Raw genomic sequence first — 12,815 nt, 5'->3', positions numbered from 1 at the left:
AAAATCCTGCTGGTTTTCCATTGGGACGGAACCTTGCATTCAGACAGGTAGCGTGTGAAGAGCTGTGCCAGTGTTTTGATGAATACTGATGGCAGGTTCTTCAAATGTTTGGGTCTGACTTTGTCTGGGCTGGGTGCTGTTCGTTTCTTTACTGACAAAATGGCAGGTTGGATTTCAGAAGGGAGAACATTGGGAATGACATATCTATCCTGCAGAATTTGGTATGTGGGCAGTTGGACATGGCTATCGAAGAGACTGAGTAGAAGTCATGGATAATCTTCTCATTGCCCTTTTGGAGGATGTGATAGATCCATCAAGACATTGGAGGGCAGTCATCTTGGTCTTGTAGTTGGCAAAGGACAGGCGTTGTGAATGCTTTTCCCAGCTTCTGCCGCATTGGCCAGCCCTGCTGCTTTTCTCTCTCTGAGGTCTTCCTTGATCGCTTCTCTGCACTGCTTTGTGAGCTCGGATATTCACTTATGGTTGCCTGAGGCTCGCATCAAGCCACATTGGAAAAGAGCTTGATAGTTTTTGAAGACAGGCGTCTTTTAGGCGTCTTTTTTGTGGCTATCTCTCTCTCGGCATTCCTTGCACCATCATGAAGGTGCTGAACCAGTTGATCATATGTTGCTGCAGTAGTGCCAAAAAACTCCCAGTTGGTGGTCGTTCTGGGAGTTCTCTTCTTAAACTTTGCAACACTTTCTTCCTGCTCCATGAAGTAGAATTTTGCACAAAGAAGATGGTGGTCTAATCCCGTTTGGAATTTTGTGACAACAGCGACATTGGTCAGGCAAAACCATCGGTTCAATAGGATGTGGTCAATTTTGTTGTGGAACCATCCACTAGGAGACTCCCATGTTCAACATTTAGATTCTGCCTTCTGAAACTGTGAGTTACCATGGATGGTCTTGGTCGACATGATGAACTCAGACAGTCTCGCAACCTATTTGTTCCATTCTAGGCCATGGGTCCGAATGTGGAGTTATTTGGGTGATCTTCTCCACCCTATCTTGGCATTACAATCACGAACAATTATCTTGTAGAAGGTCTGTTCTTCTTTATAGAACTTATCCAGTTCCATGTAGAACTTCTCAATTTCTTCTTCATTGTAATTGGATTTTGGTGTGTAGACAACGAAGATAGAAACTGCCTGCAATGAGCCACATCTTTTCAAGTGTAATCGTCCGATTTGGGTTGTTACACATTCAAATAACTCAATGCTCATGGCCAAGTTTGTGTTGACAAGGACACTGACACCACCAATGCCTCTTTTGTCGCATGTTCCGAGGAACAGTTCTTCTCCAGTTTAGAAAACAGCATGATGTGATTGATGCTGTTCTCATCTTGGTCAGACCAATGATGTCATACTTGATCTTTTGTGCTTGCACCATCAGGTCCTCGATGGATACATCCGATGCCAGCATAGGTGCATTGAAAGTACAGTCATTTTAGTCCTTCTTCGTTTTGGCAGCCTAATTTGGCCTTGAGATTTTATCAGCCTCTCCTTCCTCATCCTTAATGCTGCTATAGTGAAGGCTCTTACAGGGTCTTTTAGAGTCTTTTATTTGCATTTAAAAAATCTCTTGTGGGGCTGGAGCAATAGCACAGCAGTTAGGGCATTTGCCTTGCACTCGGCCGACCTGGGTTCAATTCCCAGCTTTCCATATGGTCCCTTGAGCACCACCAGGGGTAATTCCTGAGCACAGAGCCAGGAATAACCCTTGTGCATCACCAGGAGTTACCCAAAAAGCAAAAAAAAAAATCTCTTGTCTTACAAATGAGTTGTCCCAAATTTATGTAATGTTTATCACTTATCACTTAATCCCCGTTATTCATTGATTTATTCGAGCGGGTGCCAGTAATGTCTCCATTCATCCCGGTTGCATGCTAGCGTAGCCCAATGGTATCTGTTCATTTTAGGAACATGCAGAGCCTCAAACCGATCATTTAGGGTCTTGACGAAGAAGTCTGACTATCTTATAGGTAGGCGTCCACGTGATCTTTTGATGTCTCGTGGAATCCAATCAGTAATGGCTCTAGTCCAGCGGTTGTCTGTAAACCTCATTACGTGTCCAGCCCATCTGATTTTTGATGTCTTGGCAAATGAGACAGCGTCCCTGATTCTTGAGCGTTGACGAAGATTAGAACTCCGGATTCTATCTCTCATTTGAGTGAATTGTGATATTCCAAGCATAGTTCTTTCGATTCCTCTTTGAGAGACCCGAATAGTGTGCTCATCCTGTTTTCGTAGGGTCCAGGTTTCTGAGGCATATGTTAATGCAGGAAGAATAGTGGAATCAAAGAGATGTGCTCGTAGCTGGAGGTTCTTTGTCCTTTTAGTTATTTCTTCAATGCTCTTGAAGGCATTCCAAGCCGCTCTCTTCCTCCTGCACAACTCAGGTGCCAGGTCATTCATCATGTTGATTTCTCGACCTAGGTATATATAACTGTTGCATTCGGAGATGGTGGTTCCGTTGAGAGCGAATGGAGCGTCAGGAACAAGGCTGTTTCTCATAAACATTGTCTTCATAAGATTCAGCTGTAGTCCGACCTTTCCACATTCACGGTCAAAGTCGTTCAGCATTTGTGCCGCTTGGTTGATATTTGGTGTTATTAGAACGATGTCATCAGCAAAGCGGAGGTGGTGTAGTTGCCAACCATCTATCTTCACTCCCATGTTTTCCCATTCCAGTTGTCGCATGATGTTCTCGAGGGTGGCACTGAAGAGTTTTGGTGAAATGGTATCACCCTGCCGAACCCCTCTCTTGATATGGATGATTACTTCTTTGTAGAATGGTGAGATCTTGGTAGTGAATCCGCAATAGAGCTCACGAAGGATCCTGATGTATTGAGTTTGTACGCCCTGATTGGCTAGGGCTTCCATGACCACTTCCGTCTCAACAGAATCAAAGGCCTCCTTTAAATCAATGAACATTAGACAGAGCGGCATCTTGAACTCCCGAGATACCTCAATGAGCTTGGTTATTGTGTGGATATGGTCGATGGTACTGAATCCTTTTCGTAATCCAGCTTGTTCACATGGTTGTCCTTCATCTAGTGTTCTGCTAATCCTATTCAGGATGACTCGAGTGAATAGTTTGTAGATGACAGACAATAGGCAGATTGGGCGATAGTTGCCGATGTCGTGGATGTCTCCTTTCTTGTATAGTAGTACAGTCCTGCTGGTTTTCCATTGGGATGGAACCTTGCATTCAGACAGGTAGCGTGTGAAGAGTCGAGCCAATGTATTGATGAGTACTGATGGTAAGTTCTTCAGGTGTTCAGGTCTGATCTTGTCTGGTCCAGGTGCTCTTTGTTTCTTTACCGACGAGATGGCATGTTGGATTTCGGAAGGTAACATAAATTTAGGTAACATAAATTTTTTCCTTGTATTTCTTTCCAAACAAACCAAATCAAAACTTTAGGAAATGGAGCCTAAATTTTAATTTTTAAAAATTCCTCAGGAAGCACTTGGTGTGAAGAGGGCTATAATAACCTAGAGAATCTTTGGGGAATAGATTGCTAATGTGCTGCTTTTATTGTTAGATTTCAGATTCATTTGTCGCCACATACAGTTTGATATAATAGCCTAGACATTCCTTGCTGAGATTTGGCTTTGCAACTTACTAATGATATGATTTTGGTAGTTTACTTGCCAAGTCTGTGACTATTGTCTTATCAATAAAATGGGGATACTATTCAATATTTAGGACTGTTGTTAATGCTCTAGGATTCACCTATGCATGTTTATTTAATTTTTTAAAAAGAAGCAAGATAGTTTTTATTGAATGAAACTTATCTAGAAAGATGTGAGGAAAGAGAAAGAGAGGAATTACATGTTCAAGTGAGAATACAATCTTCTCTACAGTAAAAAAACAAACAAAGAGACATAGAAACAAATAAATGAGATGTTTGTTCAATGGAGAACATAGGCTTAAAGAACAAGGTCATTTCATGTTTAATCACTTCCTTATCTCTTCTGGTTTTGGCGTTCTAAAGAGTTTGCTGAACTAATGACTGATTATTATCTTTATTGTGGTCCCTTCTCAGAGCAATAGTGTCCAACTTTTTGCAACATCATGGATAGATCTAGAGAGTATTATGCCATAAAGTAGGTCATGCTGAGATAGACTAATGTAATATGGTTTTACTCATGTAGTATACAGAGAACAAACAGATGAGCTAAATAAAAGAAAATAAACTTACGGATTATTTGGCCAAATAATTGCAATCAGAAGGGAAGGTGAAGGAAGGATGATCATTTAAGAACAAAGGGTAAAAATGTATAGTGAAGGATAGATTTGAACTTTTGGTGGTGAACTAATATACTATAAATATTCATTGATTTTCAGTGATGCAGATCTAAAGCTTTTGTACAATGCTAAAATGCAATATTTCAATAAAAACATTTAACTTTAAATGGTAAAGGTAAAGGCCCTCCTGTTGTTCATCGATTTGCTCGAGCGAGCCCAGTAACGTCTCCATTGGAGACTTTGTTGTTACTGTGTTTGGCATATTGAATACGTCATGGGGAGCTTGCCAGGCTCTGCCTTGCGGGCGAGATACTCTCGGTAGCTTGCCGGGCTCTCCGAGAGGGGCAGAGGAATCAAACTCAGGTCGGCCATGTTGGCTGCGTGCAAGGCACACGCCCTGCCGCTGTGCTATTGCTCCAGCTGCTCTCATGTCTAATGTTGGGATGTGTATAGGTGCTCTCTCTGCTCTCAGTGAAGCCCAGGTTCTCTCTTGAGCATGTTAAGTTCCACTGTCTCCCACTTTCTCTTTCTCCTTCCTTTCAAAAACCTCCAAATAAAATTGTTTTACTTCACTGCTTGTCTATTCTAGAAATTTTTTTTCTGCGAGGCAAGACAAGAAGCCAGTAACCCTGAGTCATGGGTGGCAGAGGTAGATGGGGAGAAAGTGACCGTTTTTTCTCCTCTCCACTTCATGTAATCCACCTGGGGGGCCTTCTGAGATCAGTACAATTTACCAATGAATTCAACAGATTTGAGGCTTTTCTTTGTGGGAAAGTTTTGAATCTCCTTTCTTATTTGTCTATTCATACTTATATATTTTTTTACAATTGAATTGGGCTGGAGTGATAGCACAGCAGTAGGGCATTTGTCTTGCAAGCTGCTGCCCTGGCTGAGCCAGGTTCGATTCCTCTGCCCCTCTTAGAGAGCCCAGCAAGCTACTGAGAATATGTCGCCTGCATGGCAAAGCCTGGCAAGCTATCTGTGACATATTCGATATTCGATATGCCAAACACAGTAACAACAAGTCTCACAATGGAAATGTTATTACTGGGCCCGGTCAAGCAAATCGATGAACAAGGGGAGGACAGTGCTACAGTGCTACAATTGAGTCTGGTTAGGTTATATGTTTCTTATCCATTTCTTATAGGCTGCATAATTAGTTGGAAGTATTATTGTTCATAGTTTCTTCTGCACTACTTAAATATTCTTCTGCATTTCTGAGTTGCAAAATTTAAAGTAATATATTTTAAGGAGTGGGACCCTTCTCTTGTATTTATAAACTAGCTTTAGCTGGAGAAAATCTTTAACTGGCAGAATTCCCAGTGACTCAGAGTGAACTGTATCATGGTGTCCAAGGCAGAGCTGCTGCTGCAGACCTTGAATGAATAGTTCTGGCACTTGCATCCGTTTATCCATAGCGCTGGTGCCTAAGTCTATTGTGATTAGTGGACCTGCTAATTGGATTTATGGGGGTATACCTCTGCCATGAGAAACTAAATAGCTGGATCCTTGAGGGTGGACTTTGACCCTGGGTGTGGAGCTGACTAGATTCTAAAGAGAACGTGGCATTGACACCTGGGATGAAGTTACATGCTCATTTCACACTATACTCTCTTTCATTTCTCCAGGGAGATGTCTCTCTCCACAGGGATGCCTGAACTCAAGAAATGTGGGAAAGTTAACATGAAACTGTCTCCTTTATTATTTTCTATGAACCGAATCTTATTTTTATATCTTACCCATTTTCTGAAATCCTTCACTTAGAACACATGTACATTGTGAAGTTACATTCATGTACAGTTAGTCAATGTTCTTATGAGAGAAAACGTGAACACTGCTAATTCTGTATTGTCATGCTGCTGATATTGCTCTCTCATTTTCTTTTAACAATACCATTTAAACTTCTGAGAAAACTTTTCACAGTTTTGGATTTAAAAACACTAAAATAGAAGACAAATTATTGGATGTCCTTGATATCATGGGAAAGTTTCCTACTTTTTGCCATTATAATTCTCTCTCAGAGATACTTCTTTACAAACTGGTGACATAAGGACATTATATATAATAAATATATTTTATATACATATATATATTTGCTTCTGGGGTCACACCTGGAAATGCACAGGGGTTAATCCTGGCTTTACACTCAGGAATTACTCCTGATGGTGTTTGGGGAACCATATGGGATTCTGGGAATCAAACCTGGGTCGACAGCATGCAAGGCAAACGCTCTACCCACTGTACTACTGCTCCAGCCCTGGACATTATATATTTTATCAGCTGAAAAACATTTTTCAAATCCCTTGGAAGCTATTGGGTGAATTCAAGCATTTATTATTTATCATGCATATTCATTCTAGACAGTACATTAATGGATTGATAATGCTGAGAGTTGTTAGTACTAAGTAATAGATAAATCTTATAGCTAACACAAGCTTTGACTCTGACCTATGGAATTTCCTTTTCTCTTGACTTAACATTGTGTTAACTATAAATGAATTCTGATATCAAGAATGAGTGAGAAAAGTGAGAAATGAGAAAAGGTCAGTGATCACGTATGGTGTCCTTTCTTCTTTAACTCATAATGTGGGGTTTTCACAGGAATGTAAACTGTAGCCTTTTAAAAATAATGTCACTTATTTATATGTTCTTTGATGATAGATCAGCCAAATTGAATAATTGAATTTTCAATATAACTATGACTGGTATTCAAATATCAACAACCTTGGCCTTACTTAAAAAAAAGGACCTATAATTAATCATTTGAGAAGGGAAATATTGTCTGCCATGGAGGCAGGGGGAAGGTGAGAAAGGGGGAATGTATACCGGGTATATTGGTGGTGTGGAATCTGCACTGGTGGAGCTATGGGTGTTTGATCATTGTGTGATTGTAACCCAAACTTGTAACTATCTCATGGTGAGTCAATAAAATTAAGACAAAAAAGAGATAAACAGATAAGGGAAAATTACCTGAACTATAGGGTACCTAATAACTTCAAGTTTCATTATTGAGAAAAAAAATCTGAATCTAGGTATGTTCAATTAAGGACTTGATAAAGGCAGAATCTTACTAAAAATATATTTCCTGAAGAATTCTTAGATTAACTTCTTAGCCTTTTCCTTCTAAGTAAGGGTACAAATTGGTAAGACCTTTAAATGATAAGTCTTGTTTCTTTTGATCTGTTTAATTTAATTTATGCCATTTTTTCAAGATCCTGTAGACAAAAAATCATGCAAATAAAAATAGCCATCTTAACTTCCTATGAGAGAACAGGTATTCATCATATAATAATTATATCATTAAAAATACTTCCCTGTGTGATTTTTATTTTCAGTGCAATGAATTCTTTGACTTTAGACTTTAAGTTTTAAGATTTTTTGAAAAGAAAATTAGAGATGCTGTGGTATAGAAGAAGTTTATGCTGACCAATAATGGAAACAAAAATATCTCTTTAAGTTACAGAGAAAGAAAGAAACAGATGAAATGTGAGAGGAACAGATAGATGTCAATAATATCTGTCCATGAACTCCACCTTTCCACTGAGTTCATACATGAAAAATGATAGACATGTGTATAAATGCAAAACATAGAATTAGTGGAGAAAGTTGAAATGAGAAGAACTTGTTTTCCATTTTCTGCATGAATTTATGGGAGGTTACTAACAGAATCATTCATACCAGCATTGGTGTGTGTATGTGTGTTGAACTAAAGATGATGAGGAAAGGGAAGAATAAGCAACAGCTCTCCTGTTTAATACTTCTTTCCTCTGCCATCAGAGCATTTATGATCTTATTTATTTTCAAACTCTCTGTTGACTTGGAGAACAGTAGGTGAAAGAAAGCTTGCAAAACTTTGCAAGTACCACGAGAAATTATATTGATCTGATTATCTTGAAATACACAACACTGAGTTACGTGACTTGGTAAGCTTAAAGTTTTCTTCTACCAAGTTGAATGGGAAACTGAAGAACAAAATATGAGTGAAGTAAGATAGAAGAAAAACACACGATAATCTCACTGATCTGTGGTACATAGAATACTGGATAAGGAGATGTACTACAGTAAAAGGGGGGGGGGCTAGATCACCCTTGACTCCAATGTGTATAGAGGAGGATAGAGAAGGAAAGAGATAAAGGGGGAAGAAGGAATGGAAAGTGGTGGGTGAACAGGCATCAGGACTTCAATTATACCAGCAATATGGGTAAGTGGTATAGCCCCATATATCCAAAACACAAACTCAGCAAAACTGAAAACATGAAATTAAGCTGCAATCATTGAACCTTTGTTTTTTTGGGTTTTTTTTGTTTGTTTTGTTTTTGCTTTTTGGGTCACACCCAGCAATGCACAGGAATTGGCTGGCTCTGCACTCAGGAATTACCCCTGGCAGTGCTCACCAGACCCTATGGGATGCTGGGAATCAAACCCGGCTGTGCTGCGTGCAAGGGAAACGTCCTACCCGCTGTGCTATTGCTCCAGCCCCACCAGTGAAACTTTGTAATGTGTCTGTCAAATTGACAGGCAGGGATGGAGTGGGTTTTAGGGTGGAGAGGGAATATGGGAAGTTGACACTGGTGGTAGGATTGATGTTGAAATATTATGTGCCTAAAACTCAATGATCAATAACTGTAAATCACAGTTCTTTAATAAATTTTTTTAAAAGAAGAGATAAAATAACTATGTCATAGAAAATAAAGAATGCATATTTTTCATGCAATTGATTGTCAAATGATAATCCCCATACAATGTAATAAAACAGAATCAGGCAGTACAGGACATAGGACACGTGATAAGGTGTTTTTTTTTTTAAGAGCTCTCCTCTATCAAATTTCACATAGCATCTCTGGGCTTTCATATGCGTGCTTTAATTGAGCAATTTGGTAAATTAGACATAATGTCGCAGATCTAAACTAGTGGCCTTTAACCACTAGTCTACAGACCGTTTTGTTCTGCAGATCTAAAAAGATTGAAAACCTGCGGTCTACTACAGTGGTCAGAACTTCTGGTCCATGGACTGTTACGCAGAACAACATCAGTTTACAAGTGTGTAAAGGTTGAAGAACATGGATCAAAGCTTTATTTCTAAGGGTTAGCTTTATACTTTTTGTCAAGTGTGAAGTTTGCAAATTTTCCTGACTAAAAAGAAATTTGGGGGATTGGTAGGTGGGTTGGAGAGATAGTACGAACAGGTATGGCTACAAATCAACAAAACAAAACAAACAAACAAAAAATATCAGGGCCAAAAAGAGAACCAATCTGTGATTAGCAATAGAAACACCCATGAATAGGAAATCATGCAAGGCAAAGGTCCTAGACCTATAAATCTGCTGTGTGAACTAGGGAGCAATTCTGTATTTGGGTCAGTTTTTCTGCCCACCAATAACATATTTTTTTCTCTGCACCCACCCTCCTGCCACACACAAACAGTAGAATACTATAAGTTCAAGTCCTTTGTGGTATGATAAACACAGTGTTATCAGGAAACTGGCTCTGAAATTTGGCTGTAGTAGCTAGTTATTCTCTTTCTTCATTTTTAATTGCTCTTTCCTCGTAACACTTTGAATCAAGTGTACAGACATATTCTAGCATTGTGCCATTTCTGTAGAATTCAAGCTGAATTCCTAGTAACACCAACTTCAGAAACAGACTTCAGATTAACATTTATTAAACACGACTCTCTGACCTTTGCATTGTTAACAGCTCATCTAGTCATTGAATATACTTTGGCAAAAGAAGGATATAGTTAGGTTTATTGAGGACATGAAAAATATTCCTAGATGACTAGAATTAGAATGTCACTCTATGCTCTCTGTGAGATAGAAACAAGGAGGACAGAGAACTGGGCCTTTGTAGGAAGATGCTACTGGGGATGGAAGAAAGAGAGAGGTGGACTAAGTCGAAAGGGGCCACTATGATAATGACAGAGGAAATAGATCACTATGGATCAGGAATAGGTGCTGAGTCTCATTCATAAAACTCTATCAGTAACACTATAGTAAATTATAGTACCTAAATGGGGGATTGGTGGAGAAAATAGTGCCTGTATAGAGGCAGACCAGGGGGCACGAGGCAAACTAGAAATATTGGTACAAGGAAGTGAGCACTGGTAAGGACACTAGTGTTGGAACACAGTATGACTGAAAATTAATCATGAATAACTTTGTAACTCTGAAATTCACATTGATTTAATTAAAAAATTTATTTTAAAGTAAAATATTCCCCAAGTCCTTTAAATATTTGGGGAAAGAATAATCATAGATATGACTTTCCCAAGACCAAAAGATTGGAAAGTTGGAACTGCTTTCATTTGATCCTCTCAAAGGAAAACATTATTACTGAAGAGATGAATTACTGACTGAAGAACGTTATTCCTGAGCTCATTCCCATTCAAAACAGTGGAGTTTCTTTTCCCTTCTAATAATTGTGTCTAATATCCCAACATTATAGATTTTTGAAATAGAGCATTATTCATTGTTTATATATGAACATGAATATATGAGAATAAATATATGTTTATAAAACAAATCAAATTAAATGTGCTTTATGTTTCTTGTACTTTTACACTTTGGTTTTTGGTAGGCCACAACCAGCAGTGTTCAGAACTCGATCCTGGGTCTGTGGTCAGGGGTTATTCCAGGTGGTGCTGGACTGCTGTACATGGTTAGAAAATTAAATAGATGATTGTGTGCAAAATAGGAGCTTTACCCCTGTATTTTTTCTGGGGTCCTGCATGACACTTTAAAGTAGAAAAAGAGAATTCTTTTGTGACTACAAATGCATCTGGTTATGAATCCAGTAGATGTCAGCATTGGGCTGCTCGTGACCACTTAGTCTGTCTCCATATTATTTTGAAAGGACCATAAATATTCAGTATGAAATACACTGAGATGTAAAATAGCAGGTGCAGCAAATCTGTGGTGAGGATACATTTAATGGGTGAAAGATTCAATATTCCATCTACCGAGCAAACAACTGTATATAAAAACCCCATCTGTAGCTTTTTTATCCATGTTCATTTTTAAAAATCAATTTATTTTGAAATACCAGAATACTATTTTGAAGAGGATAGCTTTATACAATTAAGTGACAAAATGGGTAAAAATCACTGGACATAAATGTAACTATTTGATTAATTTTAGGTTGCATCTGCTTAGAATTAAGAAGGGAACTCGAGAGGACTTCTAAAGAGTCTCCTTTGGACATAGTTTCAACCACAGAGTTTTTTGGAAAGGAATTTGTTGACTTCTTCTATATATCTCCATAGTTTTAAGACTTCATTTCTTTTGAAGCATATTAAGACCACTTCTAATAAGATGAGACTCCATGAAGCCAAATGGATTGCTGAGCAACATTAGATGAAGTATGATATGTATAATTTTCATCACCATAGAAGTTTGAAGTTAATACAAGTGTGCAGGTTTATCAGGAAGTTGCTTAGTTTTGTGCTGAGTTAAGGATATTAGGCCCTCTGGCCAAAAAAAAAAAAAAAAAGAACAAGAAGACTACACATTCTTATTTTCTTAAGAGCAGATGTAATCAAACCTTTGTAAATTTATTATATGTAAATATACAGTGGCTTCACAAGCAGAGCCTAGCAAGCTCCCCGTGATGTATTTGATATGCCAAAAATGGTAACGATAACAGGTCTCATTCCCCTGACCCTGAAAGAGCTTCCAATCATTGGGAAAGACGAGTAAGGAGAGGCTGCTAAAATGTCAGAGCTAGGAGGAAGAGACGTCACTGGCGCCTGCTCGAGTAAGTCAATAAACAACAGGATGACAGTGATACAGTGGCAGAGGTATGAAGGCCGGAAAAAATACAGAAATCATTAATACAGAACCTACAGAAATAAATTGAAAGCCAAAGATATCTTTGAGAATTTTGAGATATGAGCTATTATTTCGGCATGTCTTTTTTTAGTATTCCAGTTCATTTTAGAATCATAATACAATATAGTACATATGCATATATCCACATATGTACAAATTTATATACATTGATATTAATACATGCATACATATTAAGAGCATGCATAGGTTTTTATAGTAGACCTCAAGAGGAATTATCCTTAGTTTCTTTTTTGGTGTGGGCGGAAAGGTGGATTTTGGGCCATCCCTGACTGTGCTTGGGGCTTATTGCTGGCTCTGTCCTTTAGGATGACTCCTGGAAGTGCTCAGGATATCGTATGTGGCTCCAGGGATTGACTCTTAATTGGACACATGTAAGACAAGCACCCTGTATGCTGTAGTAGCTCTCTAAATATATCCTTGCTCTTAAAAACTTGAAAGATTGAGTAAACAGGAGAATCAATAGAACATCAAAATACATCATAGGAACTTTAATGATGAAAGTTCAAGGTGCAGAGAAAGGTCACTTGTCTTAGGGAGAGTATTCATGGTGTCCAGACAATGAACAATTTCTTGTTTAAAAACTCTTCCAGGAGCCATTGACTAACCAAACTAGGAACATGAAGCATCATTGTTTGATGGAAAACACATGCGTTTGACAATGACTTGACTGATTCATTGCGTTTTGGCCTATGAGTATCTTTTCTACATTGAAAAT

Source organism: Sorex fumeus, unplaced genomic scaffold (assembly GCF_029834395.1).
Source record: "Sorex fumeus unplaced genomic scaffold, SorFum_2.1 ptg000047l, whole genome shotgun sequence".
Classification (NCBI taxonomy): Eukaryota; Metazoa; Chordata; class Mammalia; order Eulipotyphla; family Soricidae; genus Sorex; species Sorex fumeus.
Note: the sequence above shows the minus strand (reverse complement) of the source record.